The sequence below is a fragment of the Benincasa hispida genome, chromosome 7, assembly GCF_027475165.1.
Source record: "Benincasa hispida cultivar pf3 chromosome 7, pf3_genome.v1.1, whole genome shotgun sequence".
Lineage (NCBI taxonomy): Eukaryota > Viridiplantae > Streptophyta > Magnoliopsida > Cucurbitales > Cucurbitaceae > Benincasa > Benincasa hispida.
Window position 1 is genome coordinate 26,590,581 of NC_143484.1, and position 19,991 is coordinate 26,610,571.

The 19,991-nt window shown below is 35.0% G+C and overlaps 1 long non-coding RNA gene across 1 annotated transcript; it reads left to right on the forward strand.

Annotated features, from left to right (window-relative positions):
• The first annotated feature begins 9,312 nt into the window (after positions 1–9,312).
• Positions 9,313–13,133, forward strand: LOC120081186 (uncharacterized). The gene is made up of 4 exons (XR_005482702.2): positions 9,313–9,897; positions 9,998–10,083; positions 10,163–10,229; positions 12,924–13,133. It is a non-coding gene; the product is annotated as an uncharacterized LOC120081186 (long non-coding RNA).
• Positions 13,134–19,991: the final 6,858 nt, after the last annotated feature.

The following is a 19,991-nucleotide window of genomic DNA, read 5'->3' on the forward strand; positions in this document are numbered from 1 at the left end:
GTGTCTTTCCTTGTATGTTAACAAGCTCTCCCATGGCTTGCCTACCAAAGTCTTCGCCTAGAGCTTGCCAACATCAAGTTTCCACCCCTAGCCTCCTCCTTCTCGAGAACTTCTCAAATTTTGACCAGAGAGCTTCTTTTATTATATTTAAAACATTATTGAACTAAAACTTAGTTCACCCTTTATGAGGAGTTGAATACTTAGGAAAAGAATTTTCTTCTTCTGTTACTAACTTCAAATTTAGCCAAGTTTAATTATACAAGAACTCTTTAAAGCAATTTACAACAACAACAACAGCAACAACATTAACTTCCAAACATGCTATTTAGGAAACCAAGTTCAAGTGTTTATAGTAGTTTCCCTTCACCCAACAGGCGAACAGACAAAATAAGATCACAAAGCATACTTCTATGCTCAAAAAATTTCCTAGCTTCTTCTTCTTGTTGTTCGAACGTTTGCCTTGGATACTACGTATAGTACATAACATGGCTGACAGTGCTCTGCTAGCCATGATAAGCCTGATTTAAGAAAGTAGACAAATTGAAAGCAAAAGAAAGCTCTAACTAGAAACTTAACTAAATGAAAACAAACTGGCTTACTCGACAATGACGCATTTGATTGTAAAGAGATTTACTGTCGCCTACAATCTTCCACTAATCAAATAAAATTTATAAGCTGCTAAACTATAAAACTACTACTACGATGGTGTAGAAATAGTGGCAAGTTCGAGTTGATTCGAAAGGAAGCGCTAGTATAAGTTTTTGTAAAGTTAATTGACTAATTAGAGCGGTAAATGGTGGGAGGGTTAGTGAGGATAGTGTGATAGTTCAAGAAGAATAAAAGTAGTGGATAAATGTAACCTAGGATTGGATTTATCTAGTTCTGAAAGCAAGATGGATTCTTATGTAATTTCGATTATCGATTTTCATTAATTAAACATGCATTTGATATATGATTGTACAACAATTTACTCGACCTAACCCAACTCATCGATGCTACAGGCAGTCGAATCATTTGATTAAATAAACAAGTTCCCTAAGTATTAATTAAAGCCTAAACTCTAATTTAACTTAACTTCTTATTCCTATAGGGTTTGAAGCAGCCATATATAAACATTCGCATTAAGCCCTAAGATACACTTGGTGATTAAATAATGGGAAAGCCTATTTAATTAATCAATTTGTCTTTGAATTAATCTAAGTATGCTTCTTAAGATTTGAGCTACAACTCTAAATCCTAGCACACATGATTTAACTATTTGCTAATTGGGTGATTGAACTAGATGGAGGAGAGAACATGCAAGCGATGAATCAATTAATGGGGACAACACATACCTATGAAGGAATGACCCATCCATAAATTATAGGGTAATTGCACTTTGTAGCATTTTTAGGGATAATAAACGAATGTGTAACATCATTGTTAAAAAATTCAAATATAGCTAAGTCTATTAGCGATAGACTTGTATCGTTGATAGACTCTTAAAAGCGATATGGTCCATCACTGATAGACTCCTACCAACAATATGGTCTATCACTGATAGACTATCTAAATTTTGTCATATTTATAATTTTCTTTTTACATTATGTCATATCTGGTAATACTTTTTGTCTTATTATTATATTTGCAACTGTCCCTAATTTATATGTATCTAGAAATTAAACAAGATCAATAGAAGACATAAAATCATAATACATTCAAATTAATCAACAAAAATCTCATGAAAATACATAAGTTCTTACTCCTTAACTAGATAGTTACCTCATTGTTCCATAGACAAACCAAAGAGGGGAGCTTCAACCCATAAGTTACAACCCAAAAAAAACTAAAAATTTATCCTAAATATGATAGAAATATGGAAAGAAAGGAGAAAATTTGAAGAACTTATCGGCCTCCGTTGATTCCACCATGAAAAATACTAAAAGAGAGAGAGATTATATATAGAAAATGGGGCAGTGCCACAATGTTGGGCATCCTTGCTGAAGCATGAAGGGGTTGGCAATGCAGCACTACACATTGCCCTTTGTTACCCACGCGCATTAGTGTGACAAACCCTAGAGCATTGCGGCGCTCTAAGGCAGATTTGTAGCACTGTAGCATTTTCCAGCATTCTGGAATTTGCGTCGCGCACTGCACTAGCTCCTCGGGGGCAAAATAGTTATTTCAACTCCTTTTAAGCACTATATACTTGATATCACTCCAAATAGCTTCAAATCAATCCCGAACGGCCTGTGACACAGTGATCTGCATGAATTGGTTGAGAACCTACAAAAATGGACATTTAAACACATCAAAACCGATAAGCAAGTGAGATTAGAGACATAAAATAGCTCTTTTGAAGGGCTATCAATCTACCTTTCATGTGCTCGATACCTACAAAGTTTGTCAATAAACACATAAAATCTAAAAACACTACAAGAGATTAGGTTTTCCCAATGAAAGCTTTCCCGACGTAAAAGAAAAAGTGTCGGGAAAACCCATAGCATCAAGAAAGGTCTATTTTATTTCCCCACCTTTTTTATGTCAACGGTCTAGAAAAAAATGTCGATAATACCTCTTTTTCCAGACGCCAAAGAAAGCAACACTTTTTTGGTGTTGGGAAGAATAGGATATCCCGATGGGGGCATTGGGAGAAAGAGGTATTCCCGACATCGTTTCCTAAACTATCGACATAAAAAAGGTGCAAAACATTTTTAGACCTCTTCCATCGCTATGGTATAGGCGTCAGGAGAAAGCCCTTAACACAATGGTGGAGGGGAGGCCTCAGAATTTTTTTAAAAAATGTCAAAGCCTTTTTTACGGTTCTTCCAACGACCACCGGTAAAACCCACTTTTCCTGACGTCGTATAAGGCATCGGGATAGAGTGATTTAAGACCTTAATTTTTACCTCATTCTTCTTTCACCTTTTTTGCCCAAACCAAATTTTCACTCATTCTCCTGCAAACCAAGAACGATCTTGCTGCTATCGAGAACCCACACCCCTATTGCTACCGAGAACCCACACTGGTGCTTCACGCTACTATTGCTGATCCTCACAAGTCCCTGCTATCGGTGCTTCATGATGCTTGGTTTTATGAAATGAATTATGGATGATATGCGATGGTGAAATTGCATTGTGCACTCAAGTTTCCTCAGCAGAATCCAAGTGTAAATTCCATTAAGTTTCCTGGTAAGTCCAGGGTCGAATTCAGGTACTTGTGAAAACAGGTTGCATTGGTAATTTTTATGAAAACTTTGCGGTAACCGGATAAATAAATCAAGTGTTGGGATTGTTGTTTGCATTAATGAAAAATAAACAAATGTGGCGGAGTTTGAAAAGAGTTGATAAATGGGAAATGTGATGAGTATGCGGTGAACGGGTTGAGAAAAGTTTTGGCTAACACTTCCTAGGATGCATTCATGCTATGCGATCATGCAACATGCATACAACAGTAAACCACCTCTCAGTGTGAATTCCACGGCTTCTAAGGCTAGAACGCATGCGATATATGCGCTAAGTCTATAGGACCTACACATAAGCCTTTATTCTTATTTATGCGATGACGAAATGACATAAATACAAATAAAGCGACCACATAATATCATTCCCATATCTAGGATGCATGCGATGCAGGTTGAAAAACAGAACTTATCTCTAAGTCTCTATCGCTTGTTTATGCAGTTTTAATCTTGCTCTCTCGAGTCCATATTCTAACCTAGCTTTCTTGAGTCATTAGGTTCTTTCTTTAGATTCTCTCTCGAGTAGCTCTAAAGGGTATTTGCCATGAATGTTCTAATTTTTTCCCAGCGCTAAAATAGGTTGCCACCTATAGAAGGTAACTTTTCTTGACCCTAAAATAGATCGTCATCGTGAAAGGCCTTTCCTGATGGTCAAATCGTTGATTTGACATAGGATAAGTAACTTTTTGTTGATGCTAAAAAGAATTGTCGGCAGAAGGTACTTCTCCTATTGGTTAAAAACCATTTTTAGTAGTGGGAGAAGTACCTTATGCCAACAATGCCATTTGGCGTGTCAACAAAAATCTTCCCTCCTTGTTTCGCTGTTAAATATTTTTTCCCCACAACGAGTTTGTTTTTAGGTCGGGAGTAGGTTTTCCCGACAAAGCTTTCCCAATAACGATGCCGAAAGTAGAAAAATGCATTAGGAAAAACTTTCCCAACGGTTTTCTGAGTTGTCACAATGATTTTACCCGTTGTAAAAAGCCAAATTTCTTGTAGTGAAACAACCTTGAATTAAGCAGCGCAAGATAGCACATTTTGAGTTCTATCAAAGGTATTTTGAGATTATGTTTCCAACTCCCTATTTCGTTATATCTCCAAAATGATAACGTCATTGAGTTACAAAAACTACTTTCACCCATTACTGTCATAGGTAGAAGTTTTGAACTCACTCGGATTAAAATGGAGTCGTAGATGATCATTATATGAAATATTTGTCTTCCCAATTAATGAATTTATAAAGAGATAATAAACTCATTATATATGATACGTCAATTCACATGTAGCTTAGATGAATAATTTGGATCAAATTATTTCTAACTATTACCAAGTGGCTAGGTCGTATCCATAGTGTGTTAACATGATAGGACACCCAACCTTCTCTATATACTATAATCTCTTTGGGTTAATATTGTACAAGTTTCTCTCCTATGTCAATCACATAATGTTCATGGTTACACTAATAAACTCTAATTTTTCATATAATTGATAATATACAAATTTTGATTAAAATAATTAAATAATTATTCAATAATAAAACATTAATGAGTAGACTTTAAGGAAAAAATCACAACATGAAAAAACACTTGCTAATTTGTTGAGTACTAGGGGCATCCCAACAGTATACGAGTCGAAAAGGACTAATAGAACCTAAATTGTGCTGTCTCATAAGACGTACTCGATATTGTTATATTGTTTAATGTGTTTAATTTATGTTTTTTTTGTAGGTATCAAGGAACTAAACGGTAGAATTGAGGTTATGGTGAAAAAAAGAGGTGAATCGAAACATTTGGAACCCTAATGGAGCAAGCAAATAAAAAAGAACGAGGAAGAAAAAAAGAGAATTTTACCCCTAGGGCCTAGGCCCCATGTTGCACTTCAGAAGCTGAAAAATGTCTCAGTTGCCATAGTGCTGCCACACTGCGATGAAAATAATACTTCGGTAATAAGGTCATAATTTTTGTATAGGTAGTCATCCGTTTTTGGGTGGATGACCACTTGTTTACTTCCTTTTTTTTTTTGCCTTCTATTAATTTATAACATTAGTTTTAGGTTTTCATTGAAGGGTTCTTTATAATTGAGTTGAATGATTGTGAGTTTTAGCTTCTCATCTTAATGGGAAGGTAAGGATCATCAATTCCTACTTATAGAGCTTTTCCCTAATTGCAATCTTGTGGGACTTGTGCTAAATTCTAAATCTCTCTATTTTGTTTATGGATTTTCATCTTGGGATTATCTTTATGGTTGTTTTTCTTTGACATTGTTTGAAAAATTAGTCAAAGTTGCATGATTGATCATTATGGATTAAGACTTAATCCGTAATGGTTAATCCTTTTAATCACTTAATAGCAAAGTTCAGTCAAACTTATGGATTATGTGGCATCCTATGAATTACTATTGTTTGTTTAACTAGATGAAGATCATACCAAGTGACTAGTTAGATGTTACCCATTTGTTATAGGTTTTAGAATTTTCCCTAAAAATTAATGTGGTTAACTAATTTATTTGGCATCCACTGCATCTAAATATATTGGTTAATTATTTTCTTTGCACTTTTGGTCAGCACCACTGAATATGTTGGCTAAGCATAAGAAAAGATATGTGTAACATCCTATGTTTTCGGTAATTTTAAATTAACGAAAAACTATCTTTTTAGTACATTAATTTTATTAGAAATAGGTGCAATTGGTCCTTAAGATTTCAATTTGACTATTTTAGGTCCCGTTTGGTAACAATTTCGTTTTTTGTTTTTGTTTTTTTAAAATTCAGCCTATTTTCTCTTCATGACTTAAAATGATTTGCATCTTTCTTAGATACAATGGTTGAATTCTTAGTCAAATTCCAAAAACAAAAACAACTTTTTGAAAGCTACTTTTTTTAGTTTTCAAAATTTGACTTGGTTTGTTAAACCATTGGTAGAATGTAAATAACAAAAGAAGAAAGTTGGAGTGAAAATAGTGTTTTTATAGGCTTAATTTTCAAAAAAAAAAAAAATTACCAGATGGGTTTAAAAATGAAAATAGGTTTAAAAAGTTCTTATTTCTATTATTTACATCAATTAAAATTTGTAATTATTGCCAACATTAGCCTAACTCAACTGGCATAATCTTAGTACTATTGACTTTGAAGTCATACGTTCGATTCTCCCAACCCACACTTTATTTACAATAATTTTGAAATAAATACAAAATTTGTAATTATTATTTTAAATATTTACATGAAATTTTTAAGACAAAAATAATTTCCCTAAAAAATAAATATTTTTTCTGTCCACTCTTTTTCCCCTCCCTCAACCATCTCTCTCGCTCTACCGTTTTCTCATTGGTGACTCCATGACCAAACCACTCACTCGCCTTCACACAAGGATTTCATCTTCTTTATCACCTAACTTTCCAAATACCCAAAAGATCCTTAACTTCTCAATTTAGTTGGAAACAAAAATTGTCCTTCCCACCGCCCTCCAATTCAACCAGCTTGTTAGACTCTCTGATTATGTCTTCCTCAGCTCATAAAACTCATTAACAAACATGTTTGTTGGTATCTTTACTCTCTCTCCTTCAGAAGTATCCAAATCAAGATTTGCACCCCCTTCGTCCCTCTCCAGCTTCCAAATTGAATATAAAATATTTTCTATAACCTTCTGAGTCATTGAAATCGGAAAAGAACCGATTTGTTAGGTTGAGATTTATGCTCCGTGCCATGGCCAGCGCTAGGTGTTAGCAGTGGTTTTCTAATGGAGTCGCCTATGAAGGGACTGGAGGAACAGGGAGGAATGATGGTGGGGAGAGGGGAGCAGAGAGATGAGAGGTATAGGAGAAAGAGGAGGGAGAGGATATATATATACTCAATATTTCTTTATCATGTTTTTAAATAAAGTCGAAGAATGCACCACACACATGACGAGAAAAATCTAGGATGGATTCATGAGATTAGTGATATTTTGCATCCGCATTAAGTCATTTAGTTTTAGATTTTAAAATTCTTTCTTATTAATGTTTTTAGGAGATCCCGATAAATGTTTTTCCTTGTTTGGGATAAATTAGTTTATTAATGTTTGTTTAATTATATAAATTTCTTTTTAAGTTAGATTGGTTAAAGAACATTGTTTTGAAATATGCATCCATGAAGCAGTGCCCATGTAAAGAGATCATAGGAAAGTCAGGTCATTATAACATGGATTAAATTATACGAAATCAACGATCAAGCAAGTACTTGGGAATATCTCTAAAACCTATGTCAAGTCACTTTTACTTTTCTTGCACTTAACTTTCTTGTGTTTACGTTTCACATTTTATTTTTCCGTGTTTGCTTCTCAAACCACACCAAGTTCCCCCTCTTGTTGCTTCAACTAAGAAAATTAGTTTAGTGAAACTAATCTTCGTGCTTCCCTACGGATCGACCTGGTCTTCCCCCTTGTACTACTCAATAGTATAGGTTGTATTGATGGGTAATTATACATTTTATTTGATTGGATGAGGAAGAATTCAACACCCTTTCTTCGATCTATTAGTGGTTTTCAAATTAAGTTTTGAATAAGTGTATATTGTCAAAGGGAATAGCAATGTCATTTGTAAACATGAAGAGACTCATAAAATGATGGTGGAAAATCTGGATTCCAAAACTATTAAACGCATCTTTTGTATCGAACCGGATTACAAGTACATTGAGATTGAATCTCACCCAAACAAATGGAGCTGAAAAGTTTTTTTTTTCCATTTACTTTAGATAAGAGAAAAGGAAAATTAGTTAAAAAAAACAGTGGTACAGTATACAAATAAAATTCTTTTAAAGAAATATAGTATCATTATGGTCACCTACTTAGGATTTACAATCATGGGTTGTCCCATGAAATTAGTCGAGCTACAGGTAAGCTGATTCATACACTCATAAATATTAGAAAAGAGAGCAACATACGAATAAAATTCAAACTATTGTCATCAACTTTTGTAAAAACGTAACTAAGTTATCCTTCTCATTTTCTAAGCATATCCCAATAATCTTGAAAAACATATTTACCCTCCTAATTGGTCAAATAAACTCCATCTTGTCTTGCACTCCAAGAACAATTGAAATTTCCACAAAAATTATATAAGAAATCAACATCACTTCGAAAAGAATTAAATTCCAAAAATCTGTTTTCCCATTCCAATCTACAATGGAATTTAGTGGTCTTTATAAAGTTATCTCTGAATGACCAATCATGTTGATCACTTGGAAAGAGTATATGCAAACCTAAATCTTCATCTTTCGAGAAGCAATGATTGTCTAACAAATACATTTTCAAATCGTTGTGAATTTCAACTCGATAATTGTGAAAGAAGTAGATATATGGTGTCGGTAGTGCAAAGAATCTAGGAATTACGTCATCATTTTTGTTCTTTCCAAACTTGTATTGGGCCATCGACATATCAAACAAGGGGATTAGAAAGAGCATTATGAAAAACATGAGTTGATGTCGTGCCATTGTCAATGTGTAGGTGAAGGATCCTTGTATGTCCATTTATAGTTTGTATTGTGCGTTTTTTGTTTTTTATTTGTTCTCTTTGGAATTGAGGGACTTAGATTAATTGGTTGTTTGAGAAATTTGAGGCACTTCTTCAGTCTTTTGTTTACTTTAACTTAGGTTGTTTTGAGTGTGTGAGGTCCATTTAGGACTGGAGGAGAAGTTTTGCTTTCTTTTTGGTTTTTGCAGTTGTGTGGAGCTTGGAGAGGCCAAAAAAGTCGTGGTAGATAGATTACTATTTTTTTCTTGCTATTTATTATAAAATATGATATTATAAACGTAGTCTTCGAACTTTGATATTTGTGTATATTTGGTTCTTGAACTTTTAAAATTACAAATTTAATCTTATAGTTTAATTTTGTCTTTTACATTCATAGAGCTATTAGACAAAAAAATTGAGCTACATTAGACATAAAATTCAATTAAATATCTAATATATCAATTTTTTTTTGTGTTAAAAATCACATTAAGTCCACTAAAGTAACAATTTGATTTCAAAATTTCAAAAGTAATGTTTTAGTCTTTGTACTTTGAAAATAGTAACAATCTAATCCTTCCTATTAAAGTTATTCAGATCAAATAGAAGTATGAGGTGGCTTCCATCTAGAGTAACACCCTGAATTTTTTGTTCTTAATGTAATTTTTGTACTTTCTTGTATCTGAGGGAAGTTGTGGAATTTAACCCTTCTAATAGGAAAATTTAACCCTCGCCGAACGCCCCTCTCTCTCGCATCTCTCCTTCTCTGCAACCCTCGTCGAGCGACCCTCCCTCGCCGTCCAATCTAAGCCAGCCACCTTCGCGTGCCTCATCCGTCATTCGGTCCGAGCCAACCTCTGCCAGTTGTGAAGCTAGATCGTCCACACCGTCGATCAGACTCATTGCAGGCAGCCACATCGCGCCAGATCCAAAGGGGCCCAATCGTGAGCATCATCATCCACACCGGTCGTAGGCTTCCAGTCATTCACCCAGCCGCCTTTCGCGTTCCAGCCTAGTCAGCCACTCGCTGTTCGGCCCTTCACACCACGTCGTTCGGTTTCGCCACCGCAGAAGCTGAGTGACTATCGTTCATCCGCGCTGCTCGAGTATGATTAGCCCTCAATCGCCGTTCACGGCCATCTGGTGCTATCCAGCCCACAACCACGATTGTTGTTTTGTCACCAGATTTGTTGTTAGGTAAGTTTTTGGCAATTTGGTTGTTTTTGATTGCCCATTGGATGGGTGTAAGTTTTTGGGCCAAGATTTAATCTGCTTTCATTTTATTTTGGGTTCTTAGCCGCCATCTATTGGAAGTAGAAGCTGACCGAGAAGAAATTTTGGAGATTGGAATCTTGAAAACTTTTATTGAGCGGGCTTCATTGGGTAAGTTGATTAGTGATGGTTTAATTTTATTTCGTGTGTTTTCGAAGGTTGGAATTTAATATTGTGTTTTTTTGTTAAGGGGACTGAAATCAAAGATTTGTTGTTAGAGACTGTTCACTTGGATTAATATCTAAATCTAGCTCGAGGTAAGTAATCGTACTACTGAAACTACTTTGTGCTAGAAAATATTAAGAATGTTGTATTCATAATGTTTATTACATTTATTGCTACGTATGATTTCCCTTAGTGAGTTGCACGAACAAGATATGCATGAACGAGGATTGAATGCTAGCATGATTTAAGTACATTTTATTCTTCGAGATTCTGTTAAATCTGAGGATGACAAGATGTATAGTATGTTATGGAACTATGATGATGAGATGTATATGTATGTTATGGAACATGATGATGAGATGTATATGTATGTTATGGGACTATGATGATGAGATGTATATGTAGGTTATCGAACTATGATGATGAGATGTATATGTATGTTATAGGACCCCATTATGATACTTGTGATTTTGAAATCTTGATAATGTCCTCACTGTTAGTTAGATACCCACTAGAGGTTGTGTGTCCTTTGGGATTCACTAGAGGTGGTGGTTTCCTTCGGGATTCACTAGAAATTGTATTTTGTAAAACTCGAACCCTAATTACTTTAAGTAATAGTAAGTAATGTGATTTCTTCTAGTGAGTTAAATGAAGTCATGGTTTAGGAGGGATAAAGGATGGAAGCAAGAAGAAATAAGTTCTTGTGTAGTTAAGTGTAAACCCGGAATTCTAAGTTTCCTAAACAAGCATGTTTAGCCGATGGAATGATATATTAAATACCAAATAAGTAAAAATCCATGTTATTTATAGGAGTTGTTGAGAAAGGAAAGGAAAAACATGTTAAATAAGGAAACTCACTTATTGGTTTGGTACGTGGCTGTTAATCCTTGAATTCGGGAGGCGACAAGAAGATTAAAAGGGAAAAAGAACTTCAAAAGCATGGTTTTGGTAATTAACAAGAACAAATTTAGTGAAAGTGGTGCCATTTGAAATCTGGGAGAATCTAGTTTTCGAGGTTGTCTTGCCGGAGAAAGATTGCAAGAGGAGAAGAACAAAAGTAGAGAATTTGCAGAAGAGGCAGAATCTTGGATTAATTAGGGCCTGAGGTGAAGATTGAAAGCTCCAGGCCAAACTATAAGGAATGTTTGGCTGAAATTTTAAGGTAAGAAAGTTAACTCAATTCTAAACAAGTTTGTAGAAGGAAGTTCCTTCAAAATAGGTCTGGATTTTGAGTTTTGAATTTTTGAAATTATAATAGAGAAACTGTGCATAAGCAAACAGCTGCTTGGGAAGAACAAGCAAACAGCTCATATGGAGAATGAGAATCTCGCTTATGAAGGAAATCTCTCTAATTTTGTGCTGAGGATCTTGCCAATGAAGGAAATCTTGCTAATTTTGTGATGAGAATCTCGCTCTAGAAGGAAATCTCGCTAGAAATTGGGCTGAATCTCGCTGGAAAGGTGAGTATCGCTAGGATGAAGGATCTCGCTCATGAGAAGGATCTTGCTCATGAGAAGAATGCACTCATGATGAGTATCTCGCTAGTAAAGCTGTCTTTGATGATGGAAGTTCCATTAGTAAATGAACTATTTGAGGTATTTTGTTAAGAATTCTAAGCATTTAACCGGGAATTATGTCCTTTCAGGCCAAGAAGAGCTAGGAGATGCGTATAACCCGTTAAAAGGCCAACGAGTTGTGAGTGACTATGTGATGATTTAATGTTTTAATGATTTAGAAACTATGATTTCTTAAAAGATATTTCTCATGCTAAGTGTTCAAATGAAGTGCCAAGTAACATATGTTTGAAGCTATTTCTCATGCTAAGTAAAGCATGTTTTCCACGAAAATTGACACGATTTAAATATGTTATCTTGTCCAAATACTTTCAGCATGTTTTAGTAACTCCATTTTCATGATGTTTACTAGTGTATGGGTTTTCCAAGTATGTTTTCCATGTCTAACGCATGCTAGTGGTTTTTACAAGCTGGTTTAGTATGTTTTAAGCCAACTTGTTTCACAAAGTATGAAGAATGCGTTAGGGTTAAAGCTAAGGTTGAATGAAGCTTGATGTACTATGTTTTAAATACCTAAGGTTGTCAAAGTACATGCGTTGGTATTCCTAAACAAAATGAAAAGGGATACTGAAGGTAAGGAAGGTATCCTAAAGAGTTTTCTATGCTATATTTGAAAACTATTCTTTTAATGATCTTCGATAACTTGATAGCTTAAGTGAGTCGGATACTGAAGGTAAGGAAGGTATCTAAATAAATATACCGAAGGTGTTGACGGTATATAGAAAACACCACGTGCACGTTGGTAATACGACGTCGAGAGATTGAGCAAAAGGGTTCTCCCCGACTAAGGTTGACGTTGAGGGATTAAGCAAAAGGGTTCTCCCCGATTAAGGTTGACGTTGAGGGATTGAGCAAAAGGGTTCTCCCCGATTAAGGGTGATGTTGAGGGTTAGATCTAGTAGTTCACTCACAACTAAGGATAAAGGGAGGTCGAAGTATGGGTCTCTTAGGCTATATACCAGCAAAGGGAGGCCGAAGTATGGGTCTCTTGGCTAGTAACAGACGTTGGGAGCTAGAGCGATGTATGCTCGTTCCTAACTAGGGAATAATGATGTTTAATGGTGGTTTTAAAGGTTTTGTGTACACATTTGCTTGGTACATTTTAGTTCCAATATTATGTTTTCGAGCTTTCAGTTTAAGCATGAGATTTATGTCTTTATTAAGTCACTCATTGGGCTTCTAGCTCACGTTTTCAAATGTTTTCCATTTCAGGTAGCGGTCAGTTCTTAAAAGACTTTTCCGCTGCTGCTTTGCCACTCAAAGAAACAAGTTGAAGGAAGTGTAATTGAAAACCTATATTAGTTAGTACACATGTGTCTGTCTAGTGACTAGTATACTAGATGGGGCTCACTAAGTTGTAATATTCATGTATGAACAATGTTGCGAAACCCTGTAATGTAAATGTGTTAAGTTTCGAGTTAATATGTTGGTATATTGATGATGTGTAGGTATTCAGGGTTTGAGTAAAAGTTAACAGGTTAGTTAGGCAGTAATTGCTAGCAAAAGGGTTGGTAACTGCTGCAGTCACCATTCCATCTAGGTTAAGAGGGTAATCTAGAGTGGGGTGTGACATATTTCCTTCGAGATTCACTAGAGGTGGTCGTTTCCTTCGAGATCCACCAAAGGTTGTGTTTCCTTCGGGATTTATTACAGGCGATGCTTTCCTTTGTCATTCACTAGAGGATGTGTTTCCTTTAGGATTCACTAGACATGGTTGTTTTCTTCAGGATACACCGGAGGTTGTGTTTCCTTCGGGATTCACTAGAGGTGGTGCTTTCCTTCGGGATTCACTAGAGGTTATGTTTCCTTCGGGACTCACTAGAGGTGGTGTTTCTTTTGAGGTTCACCAGAGATTGTGGGTCCTACGAGACTTATGAAAGCTAGTAGGTATACTTAATTACAGTACGATGAAATTAAGATATCCATGTATGAAGGAAATCTAACCAGAGGATCTCCATAAGCAGCAGAAAGGATTGTTCCAAATTCCATTCGAATTGAACACAAACAATTACAATTTAAAAATAGAAACTAACAGGTCGTGCACAAATAGAAATTACAGCATGCTTCAAGAGATTCAAGGGATAGAGTATGCATACCTTTGAAGAACCATTCTTCAAGAATCTATCAAACAATCTACAATAGATCCATAACAACTCTCGAATGCAACAAGTAGAACAACACGACCACGAACACAATGAACATTTGAATGCTCCTCGAACACAATCGAGTCTAACTCAATTCACGAACCGAGTAAAGACACTACCACAAGTGTTACCTTGGTATTCTCGATGTGAGAATCCAAGAGTTGTGGGCTCTATATGATCTTGGCTTGAGAAAGAGATTGAAGGTCTACGATCGAGTAGACGAACAAGCAAGTGGGAGATAAGAAGCTCGTCTATCACATAGACAATGTGCTCCATCGTTTAGTAAACTGTAGCCTATGACATAGACTTTGCTACTCGATCATGTAGCAACGATCAGCTGAATGACTATCATATAGTCAACTCTATATAATCGTTAGTCTATGTCAATGCTATTGCTTAGTGAAACTCCTTTACTTGATAGCTTTTCACCATGAGTACTTTCCGAATGAAGCAACTACTAATTTTAGGAAAACAGTTTTTCTTTTATCTTATGGTTACCATAAAAGGTACATGACACCATTAGCTTGAAAAGGCACATAATACGCATAATGCCTTGGAATGCTAAATGATATATATATATATATATATATAAAAGGCCATAAAAGGGCACATGACAAGAAAATTCCCTGAAGTGGCACATGACATAGTTTAGCCAAATCTAGCTAACTTTTTGGTCCCACTAGTTGAATCAATTTTTAAACTCATGATTGTATGTGATTACATAGTCTGATCTTGGTAGTGGAGCTACTTACTGAGTATTTTATTTACTCAATATTTCTTTATCATTTTTTTAGATAAAACCAATGAACGTACTACACACATGACGAGAAAAATCTAGGATGGATTCATGGGATTGGTGATATTTTGCATCCCCATTAAGTCATTTAGTTTTGAGTATTGTGAATGCTTTTAGTCAGATGTTTTGAATTACAATGCTAAATTTTGAAATTATTTCTCATTAATGTTTTTAGGAGATCCCGATAAATGTTTTTCCTTCTATTGGATAAATTATTTTATTGATGTTTTTTTAATTATATAAATTTCTTTTGAAGTTAGATTGGTTAAAGAACATTGTTTTGAAATATGCATCGATGAAGCAGTGCCCACGTAAAGAGGTCATAGGAAATTCGGGTCATTATAATATAGATAAAATTATACGAAATGAACGATCAAGCAAGTAGTTGGGAATATCTCTAAAATTTATGTCAAGTCGCTTTTACTTTTCTTGCACTTTACTTTCTTGTGTTTAGATTCCACATTTTAATTTTCGGTGATTGCTTCTCAAACCACACCAAATTCCCCCTCTTGTTGCTTCAGCTAGGAAAATGAGCTTAGTGAAACTAATCTTCGTTCTCACCTACGGCTCGACCTGGTCTTCCCCTTATTCTACCCAGTAATATATGTTGTATTGATTAGTAATTATACATTTTATTTGATTGGTTGAGGAAGGATTCAACACCCTTTCTTCGATCTATTAGTGGCTTTCAAATTATATTTTGAATAAGTAGATATTTTCAAAGGGGAATAGCAATGCCATACGTAAACATGAAGAGACTTATAAAATGATGGTGGAAAATGTGGTTTCCAAAACTATTAAACGCATTTTTTATATCGAACCTGATTACAAGTACATTGAGATTGAATCTCACCCAAACAAATGGAGCTGCAAAGTTTTTTTTTTTTCCCTTTTACTTTAGATAAGAGAAAAAGAAAATTAGTTTAAAAAAAAGTGGTACAATATACAAATAAAATTCTTTTAAAGAAATATAGTATCATTATGGTCACCTACTTAGGATTTACAATCATGGATTGTCCCATGAAATTAGTCGAACTACAGGTAAGCTGATTCATACACTCATAAATATTAGAAAAGGGAGCAACATACGAATAAAATTCAAACTATTGTCATCAACTTTTGTAAAAACGTAACTAAGTTATCCTTCTCATTTTCTAAGCATATCCCAATAATCTTGAAAAACATATTTACCCTCCTAATTGGTCAAATAAACTTCATCTTGTCTTGCACTCCAAGAACAATTGAAATTTCCACAAAAATTATATAAGAAATCAACATCGCTTTGAAAAGAATTAAATTCCAAAAATCTGTTTTCCCATTCCAATCTACAATGGAATTTAGTGGTCTTTATAAAGTTATCTCTGAATGACCAATCATGTTGATCACTTGGAAAGAGTATATGCAAACCTAAATCTTCATCTTTCGAGAAGCAATGATTGTCTAACAAGTACATTTTCAAATCGTTGTGAATTTCAACTTGATAATTACGAAAGAAGTAGATAGATGGTGTCGGTGGTGTGAGGAATCTAGGAATTATGTCATCGTTTTTGTTTTTTCCAAACTTGCGTTTGGCCATTGACATATCAAACAAGGCGATTAGCAAGAGCATTATGAAACACATGAGTCGATGTCGTGCCATTGTCAATGTGTAGGAGAAGGATCCTTGTATGTCCATTTATAAGTTTGTATTGTGCATTTTTTGTTTTTTTATTTGTTCTCTTTGGAATTGAGGGACTTAGATTAATTGATTGTTTGAGAAATTTGAGGCACTTGTTTCATCTTTTGTTTACTTTAACTTAGGTTGTTTTGAATGTGTGAGGTCCATTTATGATTGGAGGAGGAGTTTTGCTTTTTTTTTTTTTTTTTTTTTGGTTGTGTGGAGCTTGGAGAGGCCAAAAAAGTTGTGGTAAATAGATTATTATTATTTTTTCTATTTATTATTAAATATGATATTATAAATGTAGTCTTTGAACTTTGAGCTTTAAGATTTGTGTATATTTGGTTCTTGAACTTTTAAAATTACAAATTTAGTCTTATACTTCAATTTTGTCTTTTACATTCATAGAGCTATTAGACAAAAAATTCAATTTTATATCTAATATATCAATTTCTTTTTCTTTTTCTTTTTTGTTAAAAATCACATTAAATCCCTGTACTTTCACTAGAGTAACAATTTGATTTCAAAACATTCAAAACTAATGTTTTAGTCTGCATATTTTGAAAATAGTAACAATTTAGTCCTTCCTATTAAAGTTGCTATTAAGATCTAATAGAAGTATGAGGTGGCTGCCATCTAGTGTAACACCCTGAATTTTTTGTTCTTAATGTAATTTCAGTATTTTCTAGTATCTGAGGGAAATTGTGGGATTTAGCCCTTCTAAAAGGAAAATTTGGGCTTTTTACGTCACATTAATGTAATTTGGAATTTATAGTCTAGAATTTAATTCAATTGGAAGGGAAGGGGTTAGTTTTGAGATTTGTGGGAGGAAAAATATTTAATAATATAAAATAAGATCAGATAGAATAAAATATAAATAAATATTTTAGTTTTATTCCTTTCCTTTTTCTTTTCTTCTTCTTCGCCCCACCTTCCCCCCCCCCCCCCCCCACTCGCGTCTCTCTCTCTCTGCAACCCTCGCTAAACGCTCCCCTCTCTAGCGTCTCTCCATCTCTACAACCCTCGTCGACGGCCTCTCCCTTGCCATCCAATCTAAGCCAGTCGTCGTCGCATGCCTTGTCTGCCATTCGGTTCAAGCCAGTCTCCCCTGTAGTGAAGCCCAATCGTCTGTGCTGTCAATCAGACTCATTTCAGATAGCCACACCATCAGAAGGGACCCAGCCGTGAGCATCGTTCATTTACGTTGGTTGCAGGCTTCCAGTCATTCACCCAGTCGCCTTTTGTGTTCCAGCCTAGCCAATCGCTCGCTATTCGGCCCTTCACGCCCTGCCGTTCGGTTTCGCTGCTGCAGGTGCCGAGTGATCGCCGTTTATCCACGCTTCTCGAGTACATTTAGCCCTTGTGATAGTGTCCTCACTATTACTTAGATACCCACTAGAGATTGTGTGTCCTTCAGAATTCACCAGAGGTTACGTGTCCTTTGGGATTCACTAGAGGTGGTAGTTTCCTTCGGAATTAACTAGAGGTTGTGTTTCCTTCGGGATTTACTAGAGGTGGTAGTTTCTTTCGATTGGGTTTTATGTCCTAAAACTCATGGTTTGTAAACAATAAAACTTATTCTGAAAATTCAATAAGTTCTTATTGATAATATGTTTTGCTTATTAGAAATCCAATAAACCTAAAAGTCCTTTGACTATTACATGAGTACTTGAACTTCATGTGGAGACATAAAAGTGAATCAGGTTTGAGTAAATAGTCAAAATGATCTATAGTATATGAATAAGTTTGAGTGCCTTATTCTAGTAACACTGTTGGATGCGGCCTACTCTGTAGTTGTTACAAAGAGTTGTAAAGTGCTACAAACAAAGGGATCCTAATTCGCTCATGTTATGACATGAGGAGTAGGGGTGCCCTTGTGCAAAAGGGTTTGTACAATATTGAACCACGAAATCAGTCACTCTTACTTTATAATGTTAATTACTATTTAAGACTGACTATTTCAAACCAATGACCTAGGTAACTTGACCTTAATACTGAGCTAACTATGAACTCCTATTTATTTGGGATTATTCTTAGATTTGGATAGGTGAGAGTTGGCTCAACAGAGCCGGCTCAATAACATCCCATTTTAGGGGTAAGACTAGATAAATAGCTAGGGACATAGGGTGCGAGAAGGAATTCACTCTTACTTGCTGTTAGGGATAGTAGAGAGGTTATTCCCTTTAGTACTGATTCTAGGTCTTGAACAAGAGGCCCCACTCTCTCATTGGCTCGAGAAGGACTCGGTTTGTTGAGTGGATCACAAATCAATTGTTCATTAGAGGATCAGTGGAACTTAAGGAACAAAAGGTAATTTCGAGGGTAAACAGAGATTTAACCCAACCGTTATTACGAAGAACCCGTGAAGGGTTAACTTACTAATCATGGTTATATCGAGTGGACATAATATATCTATAGTGAGGGGAGTTCAACTATGGGCTTTAGTGGAGTGACCCATTAGTTAAGGAATTGGGGTTAGTTCGATCTAATGAGTTTAGCCGATTAATCTCGGATCGTTGGAGCCCATGATTTGTAGGTCTATGAGGTCCCCCTACTAGCTCGGAAATGGATTAGCTCTAGAGTAGCATGATAAGTTAATATGAAAAGTTCAAATTAGAATTAAAGGAATTGGTAATTATATGAGATATAATTACACGTTTAATTTTGTGAATTAAACGAAATTGGAGAATTAATATTTAAATATGATTTAAATAACGAAGGCAGATTTGTGTAAAATTAATTTAATATTTGATATTAAATTAATTATAATTATTAAATTGCTTAAATAATTATTTATTAATTTTATTAGAAAAAATTAATTTGTGAAATGAATTTTGTTAAATTAATAATGTTTTCAATTTTAGAAAATAAATTGGTTTATGAAATCAATTTTGAAATGTTGAAAAAGAAGAAAAAACACAAAATGGGAAATTGATTTTTTCCATTGTCATCTTCAAGTAGCTCACCTATAACCCACCATCTTCAAGCTTCAATTACTCCAAGCATGAGCTGCATCTCATACACCCATTTTCATTGCATGATGGTCTGCAATATATTGATTAGATTGAAGTGAATTTGAGGCATGCAATCGGCTGAATTTTTGCTGAAAAATTCGTGTAAAGATGTTCTTCAAAGCTGGTTGCTATTGTGAGTATTTCTCCAAGCTCCCTTAATTCAAGCTTATTTTGACCCACAACTCAATCTAGAGCACCAAGAAAATAATGGGGAAATCATGTGGTGGTCTACAACAAGATTTGGAGAAAGTTGCAGTTGGAAATCAAGATTTCAAGAGGACTAAAAAGTATGACTTGAAACCCACTTATTTTTGTATAAGCATGCTTTAGTTTCTGCCAAAATTAATGAATTAGAGTGCTTATTGATCCTTGACGCTTCCACTGCATGATAATACAATCCAACAATTGGTATCAGAGCATCATTTAAACATTCAATTTGGTTTAATTTTTGTGTGGTGGGTGTTTTATATGAGTTATATGAAACTGCTGTACTGATATGGTTTTTTGAGTTTTGGCTTTTAATTTCTCTTTGATTTCTCGTTTAAATTTGTAATTTGCTCTTGCTTGATGAGCTTAAATGTGTTCCCAAGAGTCTGTAGTGTATTTGGAGACATTAGAGTAGAAATTAAGTTGTAATTGAAGAAACAAGTGAAGAAGGCCGAGTTGCCG